The following is a 10,752-nucleotide window of genomic DNA, read 5'->3' as shown; positions in this document are numbered from 1 at the left end:
AGAAGACGGAGCAGAAGTGAGCTGGGACAGGGAGCGGTTCCCCCGCATGCCGCTGCCCCCGTTCCTTGCTGCAGGCAGCCCTCCCCCCAGCCCCCTGCCCCAGCTCACCTCCACTCCACTGCCTCCCCTGAGTGCGATTTTTGGTGCCCCCAACCACTTGGCACCCTAGGCAGCCGACTAGTTCACCTAGCGGTTGCACCGGCCCTAAACACTGCCTATCAGCAGGATTCCTCCTTCTCCTCAGTGAGACTAAATCTCCACATCTAGACAGCCGGTCCATCTGCTGCACCACAATCCCCCATGCCTGAGCCTCCCTTCCAAAGCCCTGCACCCGGCTCCAGAGAATTAAGTCTCACATCTCACTGGGAACTCCACTTCTTGTGCCCAGAGAGTCTCGGCCCCCCTCAGTAGCTGACCTGAGAAACACGGAGTCTGCATAAACAGCGAAGAGTCGTGTGGCACCTTATAGACTAACAGACGTACTGGAGCATGAGCTTTTGTGGGTGAATCCCCACTTCGTTGGATGCGTCAGTGGCTGCCTTTTCCAAAGAAGTGCCTGGAGGGCCCTTTCCTATGTGACCACGTGGCCTAATGGATAAGGCATCTGACTTCGGATCAGACGATTGAGCGTTCGAGTCCCTTCGTGGTTGCGCTTGTCCAGTTTTACCTTTGGGCTAAAAGTCCTGCTCCCTTCAGGGCTGGAACCTCTTCTTGGCCACTCAGGCCAATGCTCTGGCTTCAGCTAAAGCCTAGGAAGGAGTGGGGGGTTGGGTGTCACAAAGGCTGGGGCAGGAGCCCCAGGTGTTTCCAGTCTAGCCTTTGTCATTCCTGACTTGCCAAAAGAAATGGGCGGCTGCCTGGGCTGGCGTGTAGAGCAGTTTCCCTCTTCCAAATGTGCACCGGTCCCTGTGCTTGAGGGTGCTTGGTGAATAGCACCTTGGGAAACTGGGTGTTTCTCTGCTTCTCACCAGGTCAGGAAAAGCCTCTTGGGGTAAAATCTCCTGCCCCACGGCAAAAGTGAGCACCTTTAGTGGGAACAGTAAGAGGCCCCACCGGTGGGGCTGGCCCTGCTTTCCTACCATCTTTGATAATGGCTACAGAGCATCAGCAGTCGCCCCACATGCTCGTCTGCAGGTGGCCTTCAAGGGTGTTTGGCATGGCAGGGAGCAGGCTGGCTGAGTGTTTTAGTGCCTGTCTGAAGGCCACACATAGGCATGGTCCTGCTCTCCTCGTGCCCTGACCTCGGTTGTTGTGTGGCTTTTAAGCCTTCCCTTGGAGCTGTCAGCACCAGCCGCCTCTGCTCTAGGTGCCCAGAGCAGGAAAGGTGTGTTGGGCTCCAGCCTGGGACTCTTCCTCCTTCCTGCCTAGCCCTGACTATGAAGCCTGGCCCTGGCACTCCTTCCTTTAAATGCCATGTGGGCAAGAGGAAGAGTTGAAGCTACAGGGACCAAAGTTGTGGACATCAGGTGAAGCAGAAAGAAACCCAACCATCAGGTCAACCCGCAGGAATCTCTAGCCAGACTGTTAAGTTCTAGGACCCCACCCTACAGCGGCCAGCTGGACCAAAGACCTATCTCCAATGGGCATCAGTGACCCAGGAGGAGGAGAAAAAGCTGCGCTGAAGTTCACCCAGGTAGAGGATAACCATACACATTGAGCTCCAAGGCTTTGCAGCAAGCCACACTATCTCCAGGAGGTCCCACTGAGATTTAAACTCAGATTCCAGGATTCAAAGTCCTGAGTGCTGCCTCTTACACCATGGAGCACACTGCTGTTTTGTTTTCTAGACCCCTGTGACTCTCGGCTGGCTGGTTTGCACTCTGCACTTATTGCCTCCCACCAGTGTCTTCCTCTCACAGGACTCTCTCTCTCCTCCTCCAGCGACTGTTGTCCTGCACTATGGGATCTGCGGGTCCTGCCCTGAGTCCCCACATCCCCCTGCTTGGTCTCCATTCCCTGCAGGCTGCAAAAATGTCAGGGGAGGCCGCCCCTCCCTTCACTCGGTGCTCCCGCTCATATCGGCCAGCTGCAGCCTCATCTCCTGGAACTTGGGCAGCTGTCACTTGATCCGGTTGTACAGTCACAGGATGACTGGCTCCGCAGCCTGGATGCTCTTATGGAAATCCCACAGGCGACGCTGCAGGACTTGGCACTGTTGGTTTCTTAGATGTTGCAGTGTTTGCCTGACCGCTGGAACAAAGCCACCAACTCCTCCCTCACCGACTCCCGTCAATCCCTCTGGTTGCCATAGAACCCTCTGATGCTTTCCCGTTCTGCCAACAACGCCAGGCTTTGCCCCCCTGCTCCTTTATCTTGCAAGCTCTGGATGTTCAGCTTCCAATATCCTCTGCCCTGGGTCAGGAACAGGGGCGGCTCCAGGCACCAGCGCAGCAAGCTTGTGCCTGGGAAGGCAAGCTGCAGGGGACGGCCTGCCGGTCACTGTGAGGGTGGCAGTCAGGCTGCCTTCGGCAGCATGCCTGCAGGAGGTCCTCTGGTAATGTGGATTAGGTGGCATGCCTGTGGGAGCTCTGCCAGTCCCACAGCTTCAGTGGCAATTCGGCAGTGGGTACGCTGAATCCGCGTTACCAGAGGACCTCCCGCAGGCATGCCACTGAATCCGCGTTACCAGAGGACCTCCCGCAGGCATCCCACCAAATCCGCCTTACCAGAGGACATCCTGCAGTCATGCCACCGAATCCGTGTTACCAGAGGACCTCCCGCAGGCATGCCACTGAAGGCTGCCTGACTGCCGTGCTTGGAGCGGCAAAATAAATTGAGCCGCCCCTGGTCAGGGAATTGCCCACATTGAGCACATGGTGAAAGTGGCGTGATCCGAAGAGTCCATAGGCACCACCCTGCACTAGGCTGTCGACGTGCTCTCCTTCACGTAAATCCGGTCAGTGCGACTCCTGTCCCGTCCCCGCAGAAAGGTGAACCCCCTCTGGGGCTGGTGTGAGCTCCTCCGACCTCACTACAGACCTGCGCCAGGTAGTGCTCAGTGTAAAAACGTTTCCTCTGACAGTCAGGAAAACAGGACCAGGGGTCCTCAGGCCGGCTGACACAATTCAAATCCCCTCAACACCAAACAGTCCAGAGGAAAGGAGCCAGTTCCTTCCACTGATCTTTCCATTCATGTCTTAACTGGGGACCATACACACTAATATAGCCATAACCAGTGCTGCAGAGCACAAAGCCCACCAGTAATGCCCTCCTTGGTCGGAGCTCCAGCCCCTTCTGTACTCACACCGCAAATGTGAAGAGCAAGACTCCAACCCCATCATTGTTCCCTGGCCTGGAGGACCAGAGAGATGGGCCTTCTACTAATCACCCTCTGCCCATCAATCTACCCTAAACTCATGAATGTGCATTTTCTGAACACCCACCATGTCCAAGTCCAGCTTCTCTAAGGCACTGAACATCAAGTGCCTCCTCCTGGGCCCCCAAATCCCTTCCACCTTTCACACAGCTGTTTTCACAGATGAAAGGTAGAGGGGAAAAAAGAGGTTCTCCTCGCGCACAGATTTTGACAGGTTTTCCTCCTGATCAGCAAGGCGATTAAGCACGTCTTCAGGGGGGTTTGGCATGCCAGGGAGCAGGCTGGCCGGGTGTCTTTGTGGCTGTCTGCTGGCTACGCATAGGCATGGTCCTCCCCTCCTCTGGCCGTGACCTCAGTTGCTCTGTAGATTTTAAGCCTTTCCTTGGAGCTGTCAGCACCAGCCACCTCTACTCTAGGTGCCCAGAGGAGGAGAGGTGTGCTGGGCTCCAGCCTGGGGCTCTTCCTCCCTCCTGCCTAGCCCTGACTATCAAGCCTGGCCCTGGCCCTCCTTTATTCAAGCACCATGTGGGCAAGAGGAAAAGTGTGGCAGGAAGCACAAGGGCCAAACTTTTGGGCCCCACTTGAAGCAGCAAGAATCCCAACCACCAGGTCAAACCACAGGACTGCAGGCCTCAGCAACCAGGGTAGCAAGTTCTAGAGCCCCAACCAATTTTGGCCATCACAACCCAAAACCCAGCCCTAGTAGGCAAGTCACCCAGCAGGAGGGGAAAGATCTGCTCTTGTACAGCTGGAAACAAGGAAGTTGAGCACTGTGAATCCAGGGCTTTACCACAAGCCAGCATAAGGTCCCACTGAGATTTGAACTCAGATTGAAGGACTCAGAGTCCTGAGCGCTGCCCATTACACCATGGGACCAGCTTGAGCTGCTTTCTCTGCACAGTGGTGACCCTCATGGGGCTGGCTCATGTAAGGGACTGTTGGCCCCTTACTAAAACTTAGTGGGGTTTTGGTTGGCTAGTTCCCAGTCCCAACTGGTGGAGGAAGGGCCAATGGGAAATCAGGACCCAGAGACTGATAGTCCCCAGGGGCAATGGGGAGAGGCCAAATCTCCAAGTTAGCCAGACTGACAGGCCAGACAGTGTAATGAGGGAGTCACCAGGCCAGGGGGTCCCATCCTCTGTGTGAGCTGGAACTGCCTGGGCCAGAGCGGGGTGGAGCTAAGGAGAGAGCAAGAGCCCCAGAAGAGCCAGGGAGCAGAGCTGCACCAGCCAGGGAGAACCAGAGCAGATCTGCGCTGGGAGCCGAGCCGCAGCAGCACGAGCCATAGAAGCTGCCCAGGGAGCAGATCTGTGCTAGGAGAAGAGCTGCAGCAAGCGAAGCCAGAGGAGCAGCCCAGGGAGCTGGAGGCAGAGCCGCAGCAGCACTGGGGCTGGAGGTGGGTGCAGTGAGCAGTGTGGGAGAGTGAGGGGGACCCTGGGCAGAAGGCCCAGTGCAAGGAGATGCCACCCATCAAGAGATCCCCTACATGGGGGCTGACACTGGGAACAAGGGTCCTGTCACCTAGAGCATGTGGCCACTGCCAGAGCAAGTGTCCAGCCTGTGGTGTCCCTGCAGCACAGCCAGGGCCTGCGAAGGAGGCCTGGGACATGTGAGGGAGAGACTGTGACCTGCCCTGATACTCCAGAGATGCTGGTTGTGATCTCCCTGCACCACAGAACAGGGTAACATGTTTTCCTTTAATCTTTCCTTATGTTTTACATTGATTGCTGGGTAATAAATGGTGTTTGCTTGAAGCACATGCAGTGAGGAGTGGGTCAGGGAAGTGCCCAGAGTGGAGACACTCTAGTCCTGTTCAAGTGATCATGACAAGATTGGGGGTCAAACAGTGATGAGCTGCCAAAATCTTAACAACCGGCTCTCTATACATATTTCTAATTTAAGGATGGGGAGCAGGGAGACATACTTGTGGGGTAAGGGGCCCCTACAGGGGCTGGGGAAAATTGCCTCCCCCCACCCCCCAACAGCCCTGGAGCTTGCAGCCTCCTCCCCTACCTTACCTTGCCTGCAGCTCAAAGCAGCAGGACGACTCAGAAGCTCAGCTGAGCTGGTGCCGGTGGCTGGTCACACTGCAGCTGGTGGGAAATGGGGGAACCTCAGCCTCCCCAGCTGGGAATACTGAGAATAACAGGATGGTCCAGTCTGCAGACCAGAGCTCTTTGCCCATCCCCTGGTCCTTTAACAACCAGTTCTCCACAGAGGTCTAATTTTAGCAAGCAGTTCTTGGGAACTGGTGGGAACCGCTTCCAGCTCACCACTGCCCTCAAACCCCCCAGGATTCCTGGGGTTGTGAGGACTCTGCCACACATGAGAGTAGAAAGAGCCTCCTGGGGGTCAGGCAGGCCTCTGGGTCAGGAGGTGAGGACTCAGATCCTTTCTCTGGCCACTTGTACCAGAGTCATGTATGAATGAGGGAAGTTCCCCACAATAGCCAGACCTGAACTACCTGTACACTTGTACTCTGTCCCTCATCTCTGCTGCTCCCCCTCTGAGCTTTCTCAGCACCTGGCCCCACAGCGCTTCCTGCCAGCCAGAGACTGCTTGTTCTAGGCCTGCTCCTGTGGATGTGGCCTCTCTCCTGATTCCTGAGGAAAGGAACCTTTCCAGGAAATGGCCATGGCTTCTGGGAATCTGCATGTGGCTGGTGGACAGCACCAGGAGTCATTTGGCTCCTGGCACACAAGGCCACTTAAGAGCTGGGTGCCCAGACAGGGTCTTGAATCCTGGACCCTCAGATTAAAAGCCTGATGCTTTACCAACTGAGCTACCTGGGCTTGTTGAGATCATCTTCACCGTTCACTACAAGAGCGAGCAGGTAGGCAAAAGTGAGGCAAAAAGAGTCCCCAGAACCACTCCTCTTTTTCTGCACATCCACTGCCTTTCAGCAGGATTCCTCCTCCTCCCTCCTGTGCCTCAGTGTGACTAAATCTCCACATCTAGACAGTCAGTCCGTCCACTGCACCCCAATCCCCCATGCCTGAGCCTCCCTGCCAAAGCCCCACACCTGGCTCCATAGAATTAAATCTCATGTGTCACTAGGAACTCTACTTCTTGTGCCCAGAGAGTCTTGGCCTCCCTCACTAGATGACCTGAGAAACACAATGTCTGCCTTTTCCAAAGAAGTGCTTGGAGTGGTTTTTCTTGTGTTACCATGTGGCCTAATGGATAAGGCATCTGAGTGTGGATCAGAAGATTGAGGGGATAAGTCCCTTGGTGGTTGTGTTTCTGCAGTTTTACCATTGCACTGAACATCCTGCTCCTTTCAGGCTGGAACCTCTTCTTGGCGGCTCAGGCCAATGCTCTGGCTTCAGCTAGAGCCCCGGGAAGGAGTTGGGGGGTGAGCGTCACAAAGGCTGGACATGAGCCCCAGGTGCTTCCAGTCTAGCCTTTGCCCTTCCTGACTTGCCAAAGAAAGTGGGCAGCTACCCGGGCTAGCGTGTGCCCCTGTCCCTATGCTGGGGGGTACTTGCTACATAACATCTTCGGAGCCTGGGTGTTTCTCTGTTTCTCGCCAGCTGGGGAAAAGCCTCTTGGGGTAAAATCTCCTGCCCCACTACAAAAGTGAGCACCTTGAGTGGGACCAGTCAGAGACCCCACCATGAGGGCTGGCCCTGCTTATCTACCAACTTGTAATGTTGGCCACAGAGCATCAGCAGCTGCCCTGCATGCTAGTGATCTTCAGTGGGTGTTTGGCATGGCAGGGAGCAGGCTGGCTGGGTGTTTTTGTGCCTGTCTGAAGGCCACACATAGGCATGGTCCTGCCCTCTTCTAGCCCTGACCTCAGTTGCTCTGTGGCTTTTAAGCCTTCCCTTGGAGCTGTCAGCACCAGCTGCCTCTGCTCTAGGTGCCCAGAGGAGGAGAGGTGTGTGAGGTCACTTTTACAGATGCCCCTTCCCTGGTACTGCCCTTGCTCAGCTGCACAGAGGAACTTCCATTCCCAATCCCTGCCTAGCAGTCCTCTGGCACCATTCCTGAGGGACATCCTGCCTTGCTCTTTTCCTGGCATGTTGGGAAAGACAGCTCTCATGGTTAAAGGTCAGGTGGGCCAACTAGGGGCAGAAGTCCATTCTATGTTTTCCTGCTGCAGAGCCCAAAATCAGTAACTTTTCTTGGGTGCAAGCACTGCTGTGCTCCCAGAAAACAAGCCACCCCTGCACAAAGAGGGATGACAGGGTCTGCTAAAGCCTGGGATTGAACCAGGGACCTTTAGATCTTCAGTCTAATGCTCTCCCAGCTGAGCTACTTTAGCAGCTACAAGACAGCATTTTGGCCTGTTGCTTCTCTATCTGGGATGTTTTTGTCAGCAGTTGCACACAAAAAGGACAGGAAAACAAATGGCTGCTCCACACCCCCACCGGAGGAACCCAATGTCATTAGCTGTGGTGAGTGGCTGTTGGCTGACAGGGCCTGTCCCCGAGGAGCTGGAACAGCAGCTGCCGCCTTCCCCTTGGCTCCAGGCTGTGGGAAATGCTCATTGCCTGGCTGCATGGGTGGATGCTGCTCTGTGCTCTGGAGAGTATCTGTGTTGCTCTGTCAACCCCTCGTCTTCATTGAGCCAGTCTGGTAAGGTCCCAAGTGCCCACTCCAGCCTGGCAGCTGAGAGTCTGTGCAGACATCAGCCCCCCTGCCAGCCCCACAGGCAGCAGCAGCGCCAGCACCCACAGGACCACAGGAACATTCAATGCACTTCCTGTGGGGAAATGGCTCCTTGTTGTCCAGCTGCTAGAGTGAGAGCCAGGAGAGAGCAGTGTCTGGCTCACCGTGGGGGAGAGAAGAGACCTGATGAGTGCGGATCTCCCTCTGTCTCCCCCGCAATGCTGGTCAGTTGTATTATCACTGTGATAAGTCAGTGCTTCCCTTCAGGGCCGGCCCTAGAGGGGTCTGGGATAAATCCCCCCTTTCTTCCCCAGGCCCTGCCCCCACTCCACCCCTTCCCCCAAGTCCCCACCTCTGTCCCATTTCTTCCCATCCTGCACCTTCCTGCCCCATTCCTCTCCCTCCCCCACCTCTTCCCATCCCTGCTCCTCCCCCTCCCCACCCAGCGCCTCCTGCACCCCACTGAACAGCTGATCACTGGCAAGTGGGAGGTGCTGAAGGGGAAGAGGAGGACCTTGTCGCAAGGCCTGTAGTGGGGGGAGCTGGCTGCCAGTGGATGCTCAGCACCTATTTTTTCTCTGTTGGTTCTGCAGCTCCCATGGAGTCGCTGACTTGGCTCCTTTTGCAGGCTAGAGAGAGGAGCAGAACCAGGGCTATGGCTGATCTATGGGGCACTAGGTGAGTGGCAGAGGCTTCAGGTGCTGAGAGTTTCCCTGACCCCTCAGGGACACAGTGTGAGGTGGTGTCCCAGGGATCTCTATGAAAGGAGCAGAACAGGATTTACTTGGGGTGGGGAGAGAATTGAGAGTGTCTCAGGGGGCTCTACAGAGCTATTGCCCAGGTTAGAGACTGGCTAAAACACAGGCCTCGCTGTGACCAAGATTCAAACCTGCGCTGGGAAACCCTGTTGGATTTTAACTCCAACTCCTTAACCACACAGCCATCAGCACAAAACTGCCCCAATGCCAGAGAAACTGGTAAAGAATCACAATGACCAGGTGTGAAGTCATCTGAACTACAGAATTCCCACCGCAAACCTGGCTCCCAAAGCACAGGGGGGATTTTGGGTTTGTTCTCTTTGCTTAGCCATGTGCAGTCGCACAGAGAGCGTGTTTAAAAGTCTCCCCTCCCACAGAGCGGGAATGGGAAATGATTCTCAACTTGAAGCCTGATGTAGGGTGACCAGATGTCCCGATTTTATAGGGACTGTCCCGATATTTGCTTGTTCCACGTCCTGACCAATGATTGGTCGGGACATTGGACAAACAAATATTTTTGCCCTCTGCTCCAGCACACAGGCAGAGTCCAGAGGGACACTTGCCCCCACAACCCCACCTCTGTCCCCTCCTGCCCCCATTGGATCCCTCCCTAAATCCCAACCCTGGCCCAGCCCCAGCCCCACCCCCTCACTGCCCCATTGGATCCCTCCCCAAATCCCGGCCCTGGCCCTACCCCCAGCCCCACCCCGTCACTGCCCCATTGGATCCCTCCTCAAAACCTCGCCCTGGCCCCGCCTCTTCCCCAAGCATGTGGCATTCCTCCTCCCTCCCAGGTTTGCACACGGGCCATGGCCACGGCCGGGAGTGTAGCACGGAGGCTGCTCCAGCCTTGAGCCTGTGGGGCAGCGCAGTGGGGCTGGGGGCAGTACGGAGCGGACAGGACCCATGTGGGCGGGGGGCGGAGACACACATGGGGCAGACACGCTCCTGCTGGGAGCTGCCTGGTTCACCCTTTGCCCTGGAGCTGCAGGAGGGGCCCGGATCATGGCTCGGCTGCAGAGCTCAGAGCCCAGGCTGGGCCCAGGAGCGAGGGGATGGGGGAGCTGGAGGTGTATCGGGGGTTGGAGCTGAGAGTTGGTTGGAGATGGGGCTGTGCCACTGCCGCTTGGCTGCGGGGGGGCCCTCTGGCTTTTTTTTCTTTGCTCCGCCCCCCGTGTCTCGATATTTCATCTTTGACATCTGATCACCCTAGCATGATGTGAATGAGAATGTCTGGACCAAGTGGACAGGGATTGGTCTTTGCTAGAGAAACCACTGTCAAGTTTTAGCAAATTAGGACAAGTCAGCAAATGAAAATAACCTCAGGTATCAGTAACTGCTACAGTAACTGCTACTGCAAATTCCTACATGCAGCAGTTTCTGGCAATACCTGCACAGCTCTGCTCCCTGGCTCTTCTTGGGCTCCTGCTCTCTCCTTAGCTCTGCCCCACTCTCGCCCAGGCAGTTCCAGCTCACATGGAGGATGGGACCCCCTGGCCTGGTGACTCCCTCATTACACTGCCTGGCCTGTCAGTGCGGCTAACTTGGAGCTTTGGCCTCTCCCCATTGCCCCTGGGGACTGTCAATCTCAGGGTCCTCATTTCCCATTGATCCTTCCCCCTTCTATTGGTGCTGGGAACTAGCCAACCAACCCCCCCATACACACACACACTAAGTTTTAGTAAAGGGCCAAGAGCCCCCTTACACAAGCCAGCCCCATGAGGGTCACCGATGTGCAGAGAAGGCAGCACAAGCTGGTCCCATGGTGTAACGGGCAGCACTCAGGACTCTGAATTCTGTAATCTGACTTCAAATCACAGTGGGACCTTGTGTTGGCTTGAAGTTGTGGTAAAGCCCCAGAACACAACTTCCCTGTCTCTAGCTGTGTAAGAGTGAATCTTTCCCCTCCTGCTGGGTGACTCACACCTCCTAGAGCCAGGTCCTTGGCTGGGATGGCCACAATGGGTTAAGGCTCTAGAACTTGCTACCCTGATGGTTGGGATTCTTGCTGCAGCACCTGATGTTCACAAGCTTGGCCCTTGTGCTTCCTACCACACTTTTCCT

At 55.9% G+C, this 10,752-nt stretch overlaps 3 non-coding genes across 3 annotated transcripts; 1 reads left to right on the top strand and 2 right to left on the bottom strand.

Annotated features, from left to right (window-relative positions):
* The first annotated feature begins 577 nt into the window (after positions 1–577).
* Positions 578–650, top strand: TRNAR-UCG. Its single transcript has one exon. It is a non-coding gene; the product is annotated as a tRNA-Arg (tRNA).
* A 5,385-nt stretch (positions 651–6,035) lies between these two features.
* TRNAK-UUU lies at positions 6,036–6,108 on the bottom strand. Its single transcript has one exon. It is a non-coding gene; the product is annotated as a tRNA-Lys (tRNA).
* A 1,402-nt stretch (positions 6,109–7,510) lies between these two features.
* TRNAF-GAA lies at positions 7,511–7,583 on the bottom strand. The gene has a single exon. It is a non-coding gene; the product is annotated as a tRNA-Phe (tRNA).
* Between the last annotated feature and the right edge of the window lie 3,169 nt (positions 7,584–10,752).

Source organism: Gopherus evgoodei, unplaced genomic scaffold (genome assembly GCF_007399415.2).
Source record: "Gopherus evgoodei ecotype Sinaloan lineage unplaced genomic scaffold, rGopEvg1_v1.p scaffold_222_arrow_ctg1, whole genome shotgun sequence".
In the NCBI taxonomy this organism is placed as follows: Eukaryota; Metazoa; Chordata; order Testudines; family Testudinidae; genus Gopherus; species Gopherus evgoodei.
Note: the sequence above shows the minus strand (reverse complement) of the source record. Positions and strands in the feature narration are given on the sequence as shown.